This window comes from Falco biarmicus, chromosome 4 (assembly GCF_023638135.1).
Source record: "Falco biarmicus isolate bFalBia1 chromosome 4, bFalBia1.pri, whole genome shotgun sequence".
Taxonomy (NCBI): domain Eukaryota; kingdom Metazoa; phylum Chordata; class Aves; order Falconiformes; family Falconidae; genus Falco; species Falco biarmicus.
Window position 1 is genome coordinate 32,336,732 of NC_079291.1, and position 20,743 is coordinate 32,357,474.

The window sequence follows — 20,743 nt, forward strand, 5'->3', positions numbered from 1 at the left end:
CATTGGCCTGAATCATGAAAAAGGGACTCCACACCAAAGTGAATATAGGAATTGCCCCTTTTTCTGTGTGTAAGATCAAGTCTATACTTAAAGAATTTTGGACACTGAGCAGCTAGTCCTTCGGTACATTTTTTATTTAGAGATCTTGCACTGAGAATGCTCATTCCTTTTAAACTCCTGACAATATATCATTAACGGTTCTCCCCAGGGGACATTTTAGTGGAGAAAAAAAAAGAAAAATTAGTAAAATTCCATGTAGAGGCAAGCCCTTAGGTCTATTGAATTTGCATCACTGTACAGCCTACAGCCTGCTAGAACTAAGTAGCCTGAAGTTTCAGCTGGCTGAAAAGTCAATGATATGTCAAAGCAATTAGACAATATGCACTATTTTCCTCCAGACCTCAGAGTGAATATCCCTTCTACCTCTGGACCAAGTCCTGAACAGAGTCTGAGAACATTTTGTTGCTATCAGGAACTTAATCAGGAATTTTTGATTGCAACTTGCTTTTTTGCTTTTTCCTTATTTCTTTTCAGATATGCTGACTTGTAATTACTTGTTTCACTCAGGTAGAATTTCACCAAAGAAAGCTATTGGTCCTGAGATTAGAGCACTGACTGGTGACACAGAAGTTTCCAAAGTGCCTGATTCACAACAAGGACCTGAAATCTGATTTCACACTCATGGCTAAATACCTTGGTCATGTAGTTATCAGACATTCTGCAAGGAATTAGCTTTTGGAGCCAGTCAAATTATTAAAGCATAGTTTTTTTCCTGATATAGAATAGGGAAGGTTCTGAAACCTTGAGAACATTTCCTAAGATACAGACGCTATCGGTTATCTTGCTATAGTCAGGCCCTCTGAAGTGGTCACTTTAGACAGCACAACATTAGAGCTGCAGGACAAACATGCTTTTTTTTTTTCCCCTTCCCCTTCCCCTGGTTTTGTAAATCTACATTGCTGGTCAAGACTTGAGAAAAAAATAAGATGCATTTACTTAAAGAGAAAGCTTTTGTTTAGCAAGTTTTAAGAGAAATTAGCATTTCATTACTATTATGGAAACTTGACCATCTTGAAATAAAGAATATTATTGGACAAATTTCTTCTGGCTGTAATAGCTAACTAGACATTTGCTTTTAATTACCTTAGGTAAACTCAAAAACAGGGAAGTTAAATTCCTGCTGTAGCAGCTTGGTAAATAAATGAAGACATGATTTATACTCTCATGAAAACAGAAGAAGGAAAAAAATATTGTTTTCCATGGAAAAGTAACATTGGCTATACACCATTTATGTGGTTCTTCAATAAACTACGTGTATAGTTATGAATGTTTGCTTTACAGAACAGAAGGGGGTTTGTTTACTGTCTCAGTTTTGTTTCTTGTTTTCGAAATAGTAAGTTTGTTGAATTGTTCTTTGGACAAGATTCTTCAGAGTTCAGAGGAGAGGAGATAGGAAAATTTCTACTTAAAAATCAATTGAATATGGATATAATACTGAATCTTAATACAAGATTATTCTTCTCTCTGATTTTATGATATCTGATTTTAAAATATATTTAAAACAAACAAACATACTCACAAACAACCCCCCCCAAAAAAACCAAACCAAAGAATGAGTCCCTGAAATAAAAAAAAAAAAAAAAAAAAAAAAAATCTGAACAAAATCAATTTAGAATTTCTCTTTCTTATTAGTTTTAATGTTAAGCACACTGATTTTGGGGGAATGCACTGAGACCAGTTGAATCTTGGATTTCTTAATTTTCCTTGCAACTTTTTGTACATAATTTGCTTTTCAACTGTTGTGAAAAAAAGGGCAGTTTCTTGCTGTACATTATGAACAACAGCTAGCTAGCACCATGAGATGCTGGTCTCAGGGCTGCTAAGTGGAAAAATACTTCCATCCAGCATGTTCAAGCAATTCAGCTGCTAGCTATTAATCTGGGGAAAGCAAGAAGTACAGGCAGATGTGTCACAGAGAGCAGTGTAAAAATGAACTGATGAGCTCTGATGTCCTAACTTCAATCTGCTCTGCCAAAATGAAAACCATCTTGTCAGCAGCAAAGCACATTAAAACACAGAGCTCCAAACTTGTACTCATCAGTATTCACTATGGAAATCTTTTTGGCAAATAATGCATGACTGCAACAGAGTTATCTATCAAAGTTAGATCCCAACTGTAGTACTAACTGCTTTTCCGGTTTTGGGGGATTTTTTTTTGGCTAGTGAGGCTGCCATCTAGTGGCTTCATTTACTGATCCCCAGGCATCCTCTATTTCAGCGTGTTTGCTTTATAAAGTGTGGGAGCCAGACGTTTTACCTGCCTATAATCATGCGGTTTAGGATCTTCATACACACCAGTCTTATAGCTGCCATTCTTCACAAACAGGATTTTTGAGCTGATCCGCGGAAAATGACTGACAAGCTGAGGCGAGACCTTTTTCTTTTCTGAGAGAGGAAGGAGGCTGGATCTAAGCCTGGAAAGGTGTTGCATGACTATAGACTCAGAGGTCGTTTTTGGCTTCAGTTCCCCTTTTCCCTTCCTTTGTGGTTTCTGAGACGGGTTGGACGATCTGTAGAGCCAGTAGCTAAAATCAGGAGGCAGCTTCAGCCATACATCTGTATCGGCCAGGAGAAAGACCAATCAAGGATCACAGAAAATTTGGTTTGACTTTGAAATAAAAATTGTCTCTTGTCTTGGTGGAGGGTGAACATAATGGTCTGATTTTTTCTTCTCAGGTATTGTAATTCCTGGCAAAAAGTAAAAGGAAAACACCCAACACACACACATAGACAACAGAACTTCCATTATTGATTGTTACTTGCAGTCTGGCTAGCCCTGTCTGTATAACCTAGTAAATTCATTGAAGATAAATGTGTATTTATATTTTAATGTTATTTTGTACCTGTGGTTAGATAAAGAACTATTGCTTCTTGATTCCCTCTTTCTCTCAGTTCTGTAAAGTAACTTCAAGAAGCAAACTCCTAACCCTAGAGAAGGCCCTTCTGAAGCCAAAAGCATGGATGTTCAGGAATCTACACAGCCTGCAGGAACAGGAGCTCTGACTTTTATTTTGCCTGAAATACCCATCACTAAAAAGGATATAAATGCATCCTCTCCACATTTTTATTCTTGTCTTATTAAACAGTATGTCCTTGAAGGGAGACTAAATCTGTGCACATGCAGCAACAGCACAGTGGGGATTTGGTGTTAGCTGGGCAGTGCTGGATGCACACTAGCCTCGCTTTGCACAAGTAAGAGTGACAAAGCAAAACTCAAATCAGGGAAACATTGAATCTCCAGTCTGTGCCGTTCCTAATGCATTTTCATGTTTCTTCACATTCCTGGGCCCACCCAGAGCTGCCCCATTGCCCAGGTGTTATGTCCTGCCATGGGCTATCTCATCAGTCAGTGCCACTCGAGCTTCACTTTTTTGCCCAGAGGCAGAGGGAGGCCCTTTCGTATACCCAAGGATGCCTCTGGGCAGGGTGAATGACCACTGGAGCAGCATTAACACCCTAACAGGCAGTAAAATATTTAGCTCTGTGCACGAGCTAGGTACTATGCTGTCTCTGTTCCGTCTCTTGCTGATCTTAAAGACACTCCCAGACTCTGTTACCTTTCTTCCACTAGATCTGTCACAGCAGCCTTAAAGAGCTCCTTATATGTCCTGCAAAATCCAAAAGATGTAGATCATAAGGGTATTGCAACAGGCCTCAACACAATACAAACCATTGTTTCCTACTTCCTTAAATATTCACCCCATAGGAAACCTTAAGGAAAGCTATAACCTTACAGCTTTCTCTTCTTTGTACTTATTCATTCTGAGAACAGGATGTTTTATTTCTAAGAGAAGATGGTGGTCCATTGAAGGATAAGGGCAAGTGAAAATATGTCCTTACCAAGAAAACTTTTTCTGAACGAGAATTTTACTGCAGATAAACTCTTTTTGGAAGGTCACATTTCTGTGCTCTCTTTTTCAGATAATTTTGCTTCCCAAGCCGTGCTCAGCTATGCTGTGCTGTCAAGCCAGGCTTCTTCCAGTCCAGGACCCCATTAGCTGGAGCACTCCCAGCTGCAGTAGGGCCCCGCTGCAGGACAGCCTCTAGGAAGAGGCCAAAACTCACAGTCTGCACTCCACGGATTATTCTCAGGCTATCCAAACACTGAAGCACAGCCTGGCCCTGTTCCTGCTTGGGAGGCGGTGTAAGGGTGGGCACTCAGCTTTTGTCCTCTAAGGCGGTCCAGGCTTCCTATCAAGTGTGTGTGTGGGAGGCAGTCTACAGGCAAGCCAGCTGTCCCACCACGATAAACTGCTGTGTTTATCTGATCATTTAATAAACTGGGGAGATTTTTTTTTGCTTATTTTTAAATTTAAAGCACCCTTTGCAATTAAACAGAGATACTGGCAGACTCACCAGGCCAACTTTAGGTATGGGTAAAATAGGGAGATGCCAAGGTCAGCTGGATAAATAGCAAAGGCACTTCTGCTTTTCTAGTCTGTGCCAAAACTGTAATAAATTAGACTTTGCATTGCTGCTGCTGTTGCCATGATGAAAAGACTACATATACACTTGCTCCTCCACAGGTGTCAGGAACAGAAATGTTCAGCTCTGAGGAGCTGTGCATCCTTCTCTGTCCCCCTCACTCTTCCTAGCACTCCTCCCTCTCCATGGCAATGTCAGTCCCACAGTCTGGAGGCAGCAAAATTCAGATTTTGCCTATATTGCCAAGTCTCAAAGCTGAGCAGTCCTTTTCAGACACTGCGTTGAAAGGGCAATTCTTCTCTGTTTCATATACTGGGTAACATACGCCACTAATTTACTAGCCATGTGAATACCAATTTCCTTATCTCTCAGGTTTCCATCTATTTTCTTCAGCTCCAGTTTTCTTCCTAAACCCGAGGTTTTGCATCCATAGGAAGTTTCTAAAGTGGTGCAATTCTATGATTCTCCATTAATTACACCAAAGCAAAAAGTCTGTGTATATTCAGACGTCCCACCTCTACCAGTTTTGTTACCATTGATTTTCCATGCATGTGTTTGTATCCTAGAAACTGAAACTCACTGATCCAAAGTACCTACAGATCCATATGCACAGTGATTAATAAGGACTGCAAAGAGATGCAGTAAACAGAAAAGAGAGAGATACTACTCACCACTCTGCAAAAACAGGGACGTCCTGACAATCCTGATTTGCTGTATCACAGAAGGCTTCTCTTCCCTCTCTTCTAGGGGAAGTTAAGCAAAAGGATGAACTTGCAGCACACTCTTATTCAGGGAATTGTTTATTCTTCCATTGTCAGAAAAGAGCTGGAATATACAGTCTACCCATCTGTGTTGCTAAGAAACAGGGCGCTGTTGCCTTGGGACTTGATTCAGAATTCAAACCCGAAAATAGTGTCTCAGTAGACTGCATAAATGCAGCTTGAAACCTAGCAACAGGGCCACAAGTTCAATGTGTTTCTCTTACATGTTAGAAAACAAGGGTATTAGAAGGAAAATACGACTGAAGAAAAGGAAACAGTAATCTGAAAACAAAACAGAGCTATTGTATCACCAATTATCCTAAGGGATGGAACTATCTTTTGCTAAACATACTTTTATGACCTGTAACATCTGATGCTTTGCTACCCTGTGCTTTAGGCAGGTTTATATTTACTATAACAAGTAAATGCAAAGCAGCATCAGTATTTACATCAGCATTTTCTGAATATTCAGCTTGTGCAGTATAAGTGACAACACAAGATTCAAGATAGCAGAATTAATTTCCAGTTTGTATTCGAGTTTTCAAGCACTCTGCCAACAGAAGAATTCAATAGTTGCTACACATGCCTTGAAATGATCAGTCTTAAAATGGCATGGATTGTATAACCGGCAGCATTTACTTAACCACACACGCTATACTTGTTTATGTGCAAATGAGGTATAAATAACAACACAGCACACATATAAAATTATAAATACATTACAGTGCCCTTCCACCTTAACAAACAGTCATTATGTGCTGTTGGAAATTACATTACTTCAATCAGCTATTTCATTGTAAAATCTGTTCCCCCTGGTTGCAGAACTTCATTACACAGCTGAAACTTTGGCTGGCTCTCCAGCAGAGGAGGCCAAGTTTGAACTGAGTTATAGATCTCAGCTGAGCAAACAGAGCTTAGTTGTTTGTTTTTTTGTCTTTTGATGTTTCGTCATAAAATCATAAAGAGGTATTCTTCAGCTATGTGATATGACTGTGTACGTAGTAGCTTTAACTGGAGATGAGGGAGGAAGCAAAATTCAGTGGTGATGAATCACCTAGAGCCACCTGAACAGTTTTCACATCAATTTTTCCTTGTTTTTATTTTTATAAGTATGCTACTTCCAAAACAAAGAAAAGAAAAAAAGCTTTCTACTTTAAATGTTTCTAACTTTGCAGCACCTCCGTGCAGTTCCTTCAACATTTATATTGTTGCAATTTCTCAAGAGTCAGGGCCAAAAGAGGTTCTGGGAAAATACCTTTGCTTTTTGTTTGTTTGGTTTTGATTGACATTCAGAACACTTTGAGAGGGTACACTGTACACCAATACAATACATTTTTCTGTATTTTTAAGCAAATTAACATTTCTTCAGGCTTTCAGCTGAAAAGGATGTTGGCGGTTGTAGCTGAGATTTGTAAAAGGACTTAGAGTTAGTTCAATTAAATTATAAGTAAATGATAAGACAAAATTAGATGATCCTTTGCAAATTTATGTTGCTGAGATACCTACAGTTTTACTGAAGAGAAAATATCATCAAACAAAATTCCATAAAACCACTTGAAGAAATAAAATAATTTTGCGTTGCCAGGAGATGGCAGCATGTTACTTACTTTACAACATAAATGTGTTTTAAACCCCAGGAAAGCTAAGGAGTAAGTCTTTTTGCTCTACTGCAGCGTAGCAAGAGAGCTTGAAAATTTCCTACACAAAGCCACCTCATGTTTTTAGCTAAATATAAGCCCTTTGTAGACTTAAATAAGATTATCGAGACCTTAAGAGTACAAGCTGGAAAAAGCAGCAAAGCTTGTCAGGATCCTAGTCTGAGCTGCAGAATCTTCTTAGGGAACAAGCAAGCACAGATGGAATATCACACCCAGACTGAACCTTGAAAACAGTAGCCAATGGTATCTATACTTTCTACCCTGAAAGAAGGTACTTCAGGGGAAAAAATAAAAAGAAAAAAAAGTAAAAAGAAAACCTGCCCACTCATTATTTATAAATAGTAAAGAAGAGGGATGAAAAATATTTTCTTCAATCACCATATCATACAAAAGCATAATCAGTCAAAACCCAGACTATGAGAAAAACATATCATCTGGCAGGAATATTAGCATAACCTTTTGAGCATGTTGTCATGTTGTGTTCTTAGTATTTTTTAGGGTTTTTTAAATTTTTTCTATGCTGTATTGATACTGGAGAGTCAAAAAAAAAAAGAAAAAAAAAAAGATTTATTTTTTATTTTGAAAACAGACAACGATTCTTATCACCAGTTTCCAGCTTCTGTTAGAAATAAAATCTTTCCTTTCCTTAGGCCCTCAGCTTTTTGGGATAGTGACCTTAGTTTTTCCTGTATTTTTGTGGCATCTAACCCAAATAGGTTCAAGGGTCTTAAGTGGGGTATATCATAGCAATGTTCCATTGATAACTCAAGAAAATCAAGAAGTTGTCACTAGCTATTTGTAGTTCTGATGTAGTTCTGACATTTATGCAGAATCTGAGTATGTCCACTGAAGTCAGTGTAAAAGCAGTGTGAATCAGAATTAACTATTTTAAACCATCGCTGAAGCAATGGAAAAAAAGATTAAATTATAGAAGTTTGCATTACTATGTAAAAGGCTGATCAGTATGTGATAACCAGGTAAACTTTAATTTTTCTTTAACTAGTTTATAGAGTGATGTTTGTGGGCAAATGGTGGCTTAGTGTTCCCTTGCTGTAACTCATGTAAGTAAGGAACAAGCCTACAGATTTCATAAGTTCACTTCTGAAATCATATTACAGACTGAGTAGAATGAATCCTGGTTTACACTAAAATAACTATTTAATTTCCCTTATGCTGGGTAGTTGTCCATCAAGCACAGGAATTAGAGGCATGTCTACCCCATGCAGTGCATCTCTGAAATATCCCAGCTAACTCCAGGATCAATGCCTACAGGTCCAGGTCAAGGTGACACATCCATTGCCACTAATTAGTCTTTGTATTCAGCCTCACATGAACAGAACTCTATTGCATTCAAGTGCTGGAGTTAAGAAATGAAAGCCAGCTCAGCTGTTTTAGGCTTCTCTGCACTACACAAGGAGTTTTGACGATAATTCCTTATCATTGTTCCTTCCACAGAGGTATAGAAAAAAAAGAGAACATCATCAAAGACTAGGTAGGGGCAATTCGTATTTCTTAATAATGCAATAGAGAGGAAAACCAACTGGGATACCTAGAATAACAAAACAAACAAAACCCTAAGCTAAAACCTAAACCTAAACCATAAAACTAGCTCCCACACTTGTCAAATTTGAGCCCTTAAGAATGTCTCCTTTTATCCGTTATGCCTTCAAACACCTCCATTATACTTTAAGATATTGTATGACACAAAACTAAAAGCCTCACCTGTTTTACCTGTGAGAATTACCACAAAATTATGTTTAATGGAAATTTAGAAAGTGTCTGATTAAAAATAAAATCATAAGAAAAATTATTTTGTCTTTTCTCATCCATTCTGACAGCAGTCTTTCATTCTGCTGTTTCAAAACCAAATAGAACTGAAGAGAAGATAAACACACAACAAAGAGTAGTCATCAGCAGAAATTGTAGCACAAAGCTCTCTTATGATTTGCAATGTCTTTCTAAAGTAAAATTAAGCCAGATAGCAATTTTCTGCCCCTCATATGTCTTGTTTTCCAGTAAGACACAAATGTAAGTGTGCATACGTGTATAAAATCAGCTTGTAAATATTTGATATTCTTACACCTTAAAATAGTTATCACCCCATAGTCTCGATTTAAGCCAAGTTAAGGCCTTAGCCTTTATCACCAAGCTGTAAATCCCTCACTAACAGGATTTAATTTACCCAAATTGCTGACATAACTAAAACAGGGAATCTACATTGCTGTGGATTTGAGTCATTACATCAGTTGCTGAAGTAATGATGTTCTCTTTTCCGTGTTTGAGTCCAGTGGGATTGGGTTCCCTGGATTTTCAACTAATCAAAACCTAGAAACTATAACAGATAGCCACAGTGGCCCAATCTATATAGATTACATTTATTTGGTTAAATGTTTCAACATTTCTCGTTGAAATGAGCTAGTGTCATGAACAAGTAATTTAGGTTAAGTCACTTAACGAATCACCATCAAAGATATGAGCAAAAATGTTTTAACTGGAATTTGTGGGAGTTTGACTTCACAAAGTTTGATAGCAAGGTTCACTCTATTACTTAGTCCACAGAAAAAATACACAAAGAAGAATCAAATTAAAATTACCCTGGAATGATCTACACAGAGACTAAAAATGTAAAAAGGTAAGGATATCTTCCCATTGAGTCACAAGGTTGAGAGTGGTTGAGTTTTTAGTTTTAGTCCTGCTTTTTCTGAAATCAGCCAGCCTTTGTCAGACATTTCCATGATCTCCATAAGGCTGGAAACCATCTACCCAAAGGTCTGGAAAACAACCACCAGAACTAGGCTCCTTACATCCTTGTAGATGATATAAGAGGAATAAAGTATCTCAGTTGAAGGCACTGACACATACGTTTGCTAAGGGAAATAAAGGAGATTCACAAATTATTTTCTAAATACCTTTACAAGGCTGTTTCTGTCATGAATGACAATTTTGAGTGGCTGTAATTCCATTTTATTACACTGATAATGTAGTTTGGAGTCAAAAAGTCATACAAATGATACCTAAAAAGAAACATTTACCATTAGCTGTTTATTGCTGTCTTGTTTAAACTATTTCAGGCTTCCAGCTGGGGCGCATAAATTCTGCCAACAAGGACATGCCTTTTTATTCTGTACTTGTACAGTTCCTACCAAAAAAAACCTGCTTCAGCACTGCAGCTTTTATGCTTTGCTACCTCACAGGCAAATACCTCTCTCGCACTAGCAGAGAAGTAGGAAACTGAAACATTTATAGTTACCTATCTGAAGTTACCAAGTCAGATTATTCAGTCAGTGGAAACCATCTGGAGATGGTTTTCATTAAAGAAGTGCTGGAAGAGTTCACTTAGGAAGAGATCTCGACTGAGGAAGAAGGTTTCACAGAGACACAGGAAGAAAACCCTGGAAATGGTTTATTTCAGGAAAAGAAGAGGACTAAAGGTAAAATATTGCAATTTGTTCTTAATAGTGTGTCCTAGGAAAATTCATGCTGCTGTTTCTCACTTTTTCCCCCTCATGCCTTTGCCAGTCTGGTTTTTCTGCCCTCTCTTAAATATGCTTTCCCAGAGGCACCACCATCTGGGCTGAGGGGCTCAGGTGGGGTGGCTGCGGAACCGGCTGGAACCGGCTGTGCCAGCACAGGGCGGCCCAGCCTCCCCTCAGTGAGGCCGCCCTACTGCCCCGCTGTCGGCGCCTGGCCACCAACACCCCGTACAGCTTCCTACGTAAAACCACTCATGTTCTAATGATCTCGGGCCTAACAGTAAAATGCACAATGTTATCCAGTACACCAACACACAAAAAGACTCTCTTGTAGGAATGCTAGTAACGTAGTGAGGTAATGCTAGCAAGCCATAAGCTGAACTCAGGTAGATAATTTTTGCATTAAGACAGCATAGAAAGTCTGTGCTCTGTCTCAGTCATACACTGCAGAGTATCTACCATAAATTAATCAGTACCATAAATTTTGGGTCCTGCAGTTTCCACATTTCTGTTCATAGAGGACCACTTGATGAATGAAAGATAAGGATTCAAGCTTCATTGCAACATTCATATGCAACAAATAGTTTAACAAGTTCAAGTACAACATATGAACTGTGTGTAAAACATGACAAATGCTCTGAAACCCTGCTACTCTATGAGGGTTATATGTTAATGAAAATCATAATGTCATTTTTCCCCCCAAACAAAGCAGAGGAAGGGTGGGAAATAACATACTTAAGTACACAGGAATACAAGGGCCTACCCTCTTTCCAGACTTTGGTTTCTTCAAACTTTACAGAAGTATATGTCTGTATCAGAGCTTTATGATTCAGGCCTACTTCTACTAATCAAGAGCAATGCTTTTCGACAATTCCATAACCTCATGGAAATATATCCAAGAATGGTATTTTCTTTACAAAGATGAAACAACACACCAGAAGAAACAAGGTAATCCTGTTTCTTGAATTAGGTGTTCATACAACCCACCGGTTGTTGTGCTAACTGAATCCTGGGTATCTAAATCTCCTCATTCAATAAGCTCTATCTCAGTCTTGTGAATTACTTTTATAGCCAGGTACCTAACCTGGAGCCATTAGAGCTGCACGAGGCAATACAGTTCCTAAAATATTATTTTGGATACATCCTACTGACTCTTCAATATTCATAAAACATATATAATAGTATTTTTCTACATTACAAAGGTATGCAGTTTTGATAGAGGGGTATCTGAATACCAAGTCCGGTGGCAGGGACACACAATGGTGTCCTTACCAATATCTTTAACAGGCTGTAAACTGAGGAAAAGAAAGAGTGAATTGCAGGAGAAGGGAGGGAAGAGAAGGGAGACTAGTCCCAGAGAGCATCACAGGCATAGACATATGGTATAGAAGGAAGAACTGGGACCAGTCTTGATTAGCAGTGCAGTCAGACTTCTTGCAGATGGTGCACAAGAGAAAACATACTGTGTTCTGTCCACTGTGAATAAGTAGGGACCTAATAAATGTTCTCTGCAAATCGCCTTTCAAAGACAGTTTCAAATCATTAGCTTGTCCTCATTTGCTAAATACAGATGAAAGTAATTTTCTGCAGGATGTTTTCCCTAGGAGGAAAGTCATTTCTTAAACAGCAGACAAAATTTACTAGATTTCAATAATTGCTTAATAAAGACAATTCTTTAATTATATAATAAGTCCTTTCCTCTTTCAAATTAATTTTCCAGTAATCCCCGTATTTCTCTAACAGACAAGAATAATTATATTGACACTGCTGAATAACCTTAAGCCATTACATTCCTTTAGCTAACCATAGTTTTATGAAACAGCCAAATGGACACTGTCTTTGCAATGAAGAGCAGCAATCCTGAATGCTTTATAGTTTAATCACAAAATTCTACCATTAGAGGCTGGATATTATTTCAATGAGCCAAGATCCTTTCAGGTAAATTGACTAATCATATACTAACACAGTCAGTTGTAAACTGTACAATAAGGAGTTAAAAGTTCTGAATTCCCAAGATCCTTTGTTCAGTGTTTCAGAAGCCAAATCAAGGATAATTTGCATTACTACAAAGGTGCTAATAAATATACACTGCTTCCAAAGGCTTAATATCAACTCAAACAGACTGCGTATATGCGCAGCTCTAAATCACTGATTCATTTATAAATTGAAATCATTAATTCAACCACTAGATTACAATAATGTGTCACATTGTAGGATTTACAATATATTCACATGAAGGTGGATGGAGTTTGCTTTCATTATTCAATATGCTTACCCCCAAAAAATAAATGGAAAGCAATAATGAGTCAGATTGATGTAGGTAGATCAGTGCATGAAGAAGTCTGGCTTTTATTTATTCAGCAATAAAATAAATTTAAAAAGAAAATGCCTATGTAACAACACTCAAATGTTCTTTTTGTTCTCTTAATTATGTCTTTGCCTTATACTCACAATCTTTTTTCTTGTGAAAAGTGTTTGGTGAAAGCACCCTCACACTTATGAAGTAGACTTTTATATTGGAGTTCCCTTGTGACAGAACCGTGAAAACAGATAGCCTCTACCATCTGTTGCTGAGCCAGTTTTGACCTGTTTCTCTGTTCATTCTTTATGTTTTTCTTTCTCCTGTCTTAGTTTTAGGTCCTTGTTTTTTTCTCCTTTTAGTTTATCCTCTCCCACCACAGGGCTGGTAGGATGGCGTAGCATCTGTTGGTGGCTGTGCAGAGGTTAGGCACCTTTTATGTTGGCTAAGCTGAACGTTGAGAAATTAGATACACAGGTTTGTTCAGTGGACTGCTCCTCAGTGCATGTCTTTATGGCCCACTGTATGGGTCTATTGCAGATGTAGGAAGGGAAAGCGAGTTTCAGGAAGCCATCCTTTATAACACATTTATACTTTGTCCTATTCAACACATTTTTTTCAATGGAAATCCCAGCTTCTACAATTGTCCCAAGTGAACTTTGTTCTCTGACTGAAACTATTTGATTCTGATCCTTTTTTGTATCATCTCAAAGATGATGATGTCACATGGAACTGGTACATACTGCTTCATGCACAAAGCTGTGCACCTACTACACCTTCATGTTGCATTTCTGTCCTCATGATTTGCTCTTTCAAATGTCTCATGTTAGCTGCACAGTTCTCACCGAAAGGAGGTGCCACCTATTGGAATGATCTGCAATTTGATTGTAGCAGCAACACACTCAAAAACCTTTGTTACTATCCACTGTTTTATCTAAGGGTCATTCAGCAATTAATCATTAATTTGAGAAAGGAGATGTCAACCCACTTGCTTGGTGAAATGTAATCATGTATTTAAAACTTTCTATGAATAAATACAAGTTTAATTACATGGGTAAGAGCCTTACTGAATTGAGTTACTTGCCCTAAAACATGAACCTGCGTGGTACATGATTAAAACCAGTGCCAAATCTGATAAGAGCAATCTGTACATGGTAGCAGTACATGCTCTGGTTCTAAATAAACTCTTGTAATGGAAGTGTAACAACATACATCAGAGCTTGACTCTTAACCGTCTTGGCCAAAAGGTATGGAAAAATTCAGAAGAAAAAGCTATCCAGTGAACACCTTTATTGCTACAATTTTATGAAAGCCATTTAAATAAAAATAAACTAGGATATCATCTTTGGCACTCACAATACTGCATATTTATACTCCAAAAGGTGAAGTTCAAATTTTCCACTGCAAACTAAGTAGCGATACATGCTCATACTAATAGAGTCAAATAAAAGTCAATAATTTTTTGTAGCAAGAAGATTTAGATCTTCTACAGCTGACTGACAGACAAACTCCCTTTAATAAGGGCTGATGCAGAGGGTTAAATGTTAAAAGCCAGAGCAGCACAGCAGAGGTCAGTGAAAGCTTAGAGTGAAACACAGAGAGTAAGTCCTAAATACAAACTGGGATCTGTTATCTGGCAGGTGAGGCTTTTCCAGGTGTATATCCCTCACTAGACATAATTTGAGCTGCTGTTCTTTAAGCAAGAGATCAGCTACAAATATCCTTCTCTTTAAAAGGCAAACAATTCCTGTTCTGGGAGGCTTCAAATGATGTTGCCCAGTTAGAAGATATTCTGGAATATTTCCCCAATGCCACATCTTGAAAAAATAGATGGTAAAACTAGGAAAGGACGGAGTCACTACTTATCAATAATCATCTGGAAATTTGTGACAGGCTTTACGCAGAGCTTCTGTAACTGTGATTGGTATGGCAGAGGATGCTGCCCAAATCCTCCCTGAGTTCAAATTACTTTGAATCAGGACAGTTGAATCACAGAATGGTCAGGATTGGAAGGGACCTCTGGAGATCATCTAGTTCAGCCCCCTGCTAAAGCAGGTTCACCTATAGGTTGCAGCGTGCAGGCAGGTTTTGAATGTCTCCAGAGAAGGAGACTCCACAACCTCTCTGGGTAGCCTGGTCCAGTGATCGGTCTCCCTCAAAGTAAAGAATTATTTCCTCACATTCAGGTGAACCTTCCTGGGTTGCAGTTTGTGCCTGTTGCCCCTTGTCCTGTCGCTGGGCACCACTGAAAAGAGTGAAAACACTCACTGAAATGGAATGGAAACACTCACTATCACCGTCAAAGTAAAAGACAGAGTCTAAGTTAGCAAAGGTTGAAGTGCTTTTTTATGAGCTGTGCTAAATTAAAAGTAAAAATGAGGCTTTCAGGTACTAATATTTGTTCTGTCAAAACTTATCCACATGGCCATATTCACAGCTTTTTTTAGCCAACTCTCTCTACAGACACACTCTGCAGATGAAGAGCAAATGCAGAATCCACCACAGAACTTTTGACACATGCTCTTCATTTGGAAGGGAGGGGAGAAGGGTAGAGCTGAAGCCACAGTTTCTAATTCTTAGAGAAGTGCTTCATGGGAAGGTAGCAGAAGAGCTCTCTTTCACTTCTCCTAGTGAAGCTGGACCACTGAGAAATCAGGAATGGAAGAACCAGGAATCAGAGAATGAACAAGTAGTGAGCTGACTCCATCACTTGCTGAAGGTGACTGTCCTGGGAGATGGAGTTGTGGATCCTCTTATGGAGACCATTTCTCTGTGTGAGTCATTGGCAATGTCTTTTTCCTATGCCTATTACTCAGCCTCACTTGAGGGCACAACTTCCCCCGTGCTCTTCCTGTTGTGCCTATCCCAACCAGGCATGCAAGTACAGTCAAAAGAACATGGGATAGGTAACTGAAGCTCTTTACAGGTTTGTGCTTAAGCAAACCCAGTTTTTTCCTGGCCCAAGGCTTAAGACTTTGTGTTACATCTAAGTCAAATATGCTTTCTCCATGATTACTTGGTGACAGACAGGAATCAAACAAGACAGTCCATCAGATCCCACAAACATCTCTGTTGACACAACTGAATAGACAGGAACATCTTAAGTCAGCATATCATGAAATTATGGTTTACCACATCCGGAAATAATAGGATTACTCTAAAAAAAGAGCACAACTTGTTTCCTGTCACACAGGTCTTGTAGTTTCCATTCTGTTGACTAATAAATCCAGAATTTCACACAGAATGTATTTCGGTTGAATACTCACATGGACAAGTTATATGCATACAGCTGGGCAGGACTACGCTCTTCAGTTATGTGGCAAAACTCAAATTTTGAAAGATATATTAAACAAGCTGGAAATCACAATACAATCCTTATGTTTCTTTTAAATTCACTACAGGGTTTACAGTATGTGGATTTAATTGAGAATTTTGAACTAGATCAACTATCTGTCCCCCATTCGAAGTTAGAAAGTCTTCTAGGTATATCATGATCACTGGGATATTCAAAGTTTCCCTATGTCAAGGACCTTACAATCAATTAATTTTGTTAAAAGATTTATGACAGGTCACTCATTCACAACTGACTTCAGTTCACAGCTGAATAGTTCCTGTTCTTGCATATCTGTGTACACAGCTGAAATCCACATAACTAAGCCTTGTGAACATCAGAAAGCTTTTTACAGCTCCGTGGCAAAGGGCACTTCAAAAATTAGTTCTCAGTAACCAACAACCCTGCCTGTTCTGACCTGGAACACCTGTGGAAATGAACTTAGTTTGTAATGATAATGATGTATCTGTGATTTGCTTTTTCAACTTCCTGAGGCCACATTTTGATTTGTTAACCAAGTTAGTTGCAGACAGCACGCGAAGAAGAATACAGTTTAAGATATAAAATAGTCATACTTAGTTTTGTATAAAAGAATGAGTAATTTACAGGAAAATAGTCTTTGTTATATCCTAATTTGATCTTAATTAAGTAGTGTAACAATATACTTTGCTTTTTCTAACGGCTGTTTTTCTAACTTTGTTTACAAGATTTATCCATGTGTGTATTTAACACAAGGAGAAGCCACTCTGATTTGACCTGTTACATAAATAGGTCTCAAGAACTTCTTTGTTTTCTTAACACCTGTTAAAGCTAAAGGTTAATAAAACTTTTAACACTGCTTGTAATTTTCTGTTAGAGAATTTTGGTGTTTACTATAAGGTGAGCTGCCTTAAAAAATGTAGTATCCACCTTTATAATAAAATAAATACAATACAGACTAACAAATTCATGTAGCAAGTCTGACAAAGAACAGGGAATTTTAAATTTAGTCTTCAAGATGAAAGCAGCTGTTTGCTTTTAAGAATAAATGGCACATTTTAGAGGGAGCGCAGGTGCCTGACTTACCAGCACAAATAGCCAGATTGAGCAGTGCATCACACTAATGCCACTGCAGGATTTCCAGAAGTAGACTCACTAGTTTTCAATTCTCTCTAGTATTTCAACACATAGACATTTCTAATGCCTCAGTAAGACATCTAATATCAAATGTTGTTGAGACTAAAATCTGCACTTTCTCACCAAAGCACATCTCAAGCAAAGCCTGGATCTCCATTAGCATAAAACCATAACAGCAGCCATATGCGGTCACTAATTCACTCTTTGGTGTTTCCATCTGTAGTGTCTGACTGTCTTACACCTTATTGTCATAAGGTGCCCCAGAGTCAGGGTATAACTGCCTACATTTTATGCAAAAGCATTTGAGACACAGAATGTCTTGGTCAGATAATGTAACTAGAAGCATACACTGAGGTTAAGCCTAAAGTGAGTTTTCAGCCAAATTAGGGGTATATGTAGAAAAGTCTTGTTTCTAGCAGGAATAAGAATTTGTATTAAAAAAATAAATTAAAAAAAAAAGTGAAAGAATGGTATAAGTCTATAGTTCCACTTTCCTTTAGTGTGTGGCCAAAGGAAGAAATGAAGATATTCTTGCACTTTCCTTTTTAGTTGATATGTGGATTATATGTATGCCACTGGACAAAAAATAGTACAAGGACCAGGGCAAGGACTAGGTGCTTTCAACTGAGTGTTCACATAAGCATCAGCAGTAAACCCAGGCTTGGACCTAATCCCTAGAATCATAAGATTTTCCAGATAAAGTCGGGTTTTCAGTGTTTCTCAGTGTCTCTAATGTCAATGCACTTCTCCCATGTAGAATAGTCAACATGCCTTTTTTTTATTTTAGGTACTTCGGGCACAGCTGCACAGTCAGCACTGTAACAGTATTCAGTTGCCAGGGCTACCTCTATCATTACTCCACTGATTTCCAGCAGTTTAGACTATACCTTCTCCCTGTATTCCAATATGAAAGGGAAACATTTCTGATGGAAGTAGAGACATTCCTGGGCAAACATTTGCTCTCCTGCTGGCATCACACTAAACAAAACATGAAACTAATACTGAAGTGATAAGGGATAGAGATTGTCAGAGTTTCAAGGGGCTGTTTTTTATTAAATGTTCAAAAAAATGTTAAAAATCGCATTTCCATTTCAAATGTTTACATTTTGCATTGGATGAGCCTGGTTCAGTGGAACAAACACTGTCCATCTAACAGGATGGAGATTCCTTTTGTAAAGTGTTCTAGTAAAACAGACCCGTTATCTGAGTCTACTCATCTACTACATCCATCTACTCTGCTAATCCCTTGTTCTTTTGTCTTCAACCAAAGGGAATTCATTCAATGAGCCTTTTATTTGGGAGAGAGATTATACAAAAGGAAAAAACCCACCTTAATCCAAACCAAATATTTTTACTCCATCAAATTCCTTCCTGCCATTGGTGTCAATGGCTGTTTTCACGAAATAAAGATTAGATATCACTTATATAGGGTAAGTGCAGAACTGCAGAAATGTTTTCAATAAAGCCCATGTATTTGGCATCTCAGAAAAGAAACTTATTCTGCACCTTATTTCAGTACAATTTTTCCAACTAAACTGTTGGAGCTGAGGAGCTAAGCTGTGCTATATACCTGAGGCACTACCAAAACTCTTCAGTTTGTAGATAATATATGCAATTTGTAGATCAGTTTTTCTTAAATGTGGGAGAACCGACAAATATTGCAGAAGCTTTAGAGAACTTACAGATCAGTACCAAACAACAAAGATTCAAAGATAAGGTGCTACGGGTCTAAAAGGAAACCAGTATATCTCTTTGACCAATCTTGACCTATAATCCTGGTGAGTGGAAAAAATGTGTATTTTCTTTCCTTAGTGGTGACAAAGAAGGTGCAGAGGGAGGTGCTGCTCCATTCTTGCTGACAAGAGGCCAGTGGTATATTATTTACCTCTGGAGGCTGAAGGCTGCAAATGTGTCTCATTACTTACTGCTTCTGCATGACTGTGATTCTCACTGCTTTACAGTCAGTGACACATCTTGTTCCACAATGTATCTCATTATAAAGATGGTGCATAAATGACATTATAGCTTCTCTGTGGTTACAGCTTGTGATGTCATAAGATTATGTTGCATTTCAAAAACTGAATATTAGCATGTATCAAGTAAATATATTGCACATTTATTAGCTATAGGAAAATATTGTCTGTTGGAAAAGAAAGCTGGACAATTAATGCTGCAGAAATCCAGCCATAAAGGAAATTATTCTAGGTTAGGCGTTTCTGACTCAGACAAGCAATTATTGAGTAACAGGCCTTAATCAGCTGCTATTCTGCAGTCAGAAAAGTCCACAGGTCAGCAGTGACCTGATACAGTAATTTGATGGGGTTTCTTTCCCATGTCTCTAGCCACCATCCTTACCACAGTACCTGCTTGCCACCTTGTCCCCTACCTTTATTTTCAAAAAAATACAATGGCCCCTACCTCCCTTCCCTGCAGCAGCAGCCTGGCTGCCCATTACCTCTCCATCTACAGAGGCCACCTAGCTCTGCAGTCTGTGTGTCGTGCAGCATGAAGAGACAGAGCTGTGGCTGACTCAGCTGCTCTGCCATCAGCTGTGGCTGCCCATTGCAAGCTGCCAGGCTGAGCAGCAGTGCATTCCCTTGCCGGCCATTCCTGCCCACATTATCTGATCAGAGTGGCAGGTGAGAGAAAATGCTCAGCAGGGCATATGAGGCCCATCTGCCATATACTCTACAGATATGTTCTAAAGGAATGTGTAAAACCTGTAAATTATGCATAAAACCAAAAAGACTTCCTCCTAGGCAGTTTTCCATAGTTCCACAATCCAGTCGCCTTTTGGTTGTTTTTTTTTTCTTGTCTCTGCAAGACAAAACTAGGAGTATAAGGACTTCAGAAACAGACTAAAATTTCCAGACAACCTCAAAAGCAATTTCTTAGTGGCAACTGCAAAGCTGAGGAAATGTCTTTATAATATTCCACATTTATACTGTAAATGAAATATTGTACCTCATGGTTTATTCTCCTTATATGAACAGATGTGTTAACAGTTTAAACACTACAGTAGGTCACTTAGGTGAATTAACATTTACTTGGAAAGAAAGAAGGAATATCATTCAATTTCTATTTATAAATAGTGCCAATATACTATTAAACTGTATTTCTTTGTCTACACATACCCCCTTCCTGTAACTGTTATGAATTAATCTTATATTTTCTGAATCTTTGTAAAGAGGAATAAAAGGTGCAAAGCATCCACATATCCAACAGTATAGACCCATGTTCCAACACCTTTACTTAGATTTAGTAAGATCTTATTTTGGAAGAATGTACATTAAAAAAATAGCAGAACCTGGTTCTTCATGACTGACTAATCACACACAAGCATCATCTACAATTAAGTTACAAAGGAGTATGTGCAAAAGCATGAGAGAAAATGGACAACAAATACTCAAGGAAAAATTATAAAGTAAGTCCTCATGCCTCTCCAAAAAAAAAATAAATTGCTCTAGATGTATTTATTAAAAGATGATGACATGAAGCACAGGTCTTTCACAACATTACTGCCCTTTGGGTTTGCAACCTACATAAGATGCAATCCAAGAGGCTTGCGTGCTCCATGTACTTGTTCCATATACATGCTACATACCACTTCACTACTAGTT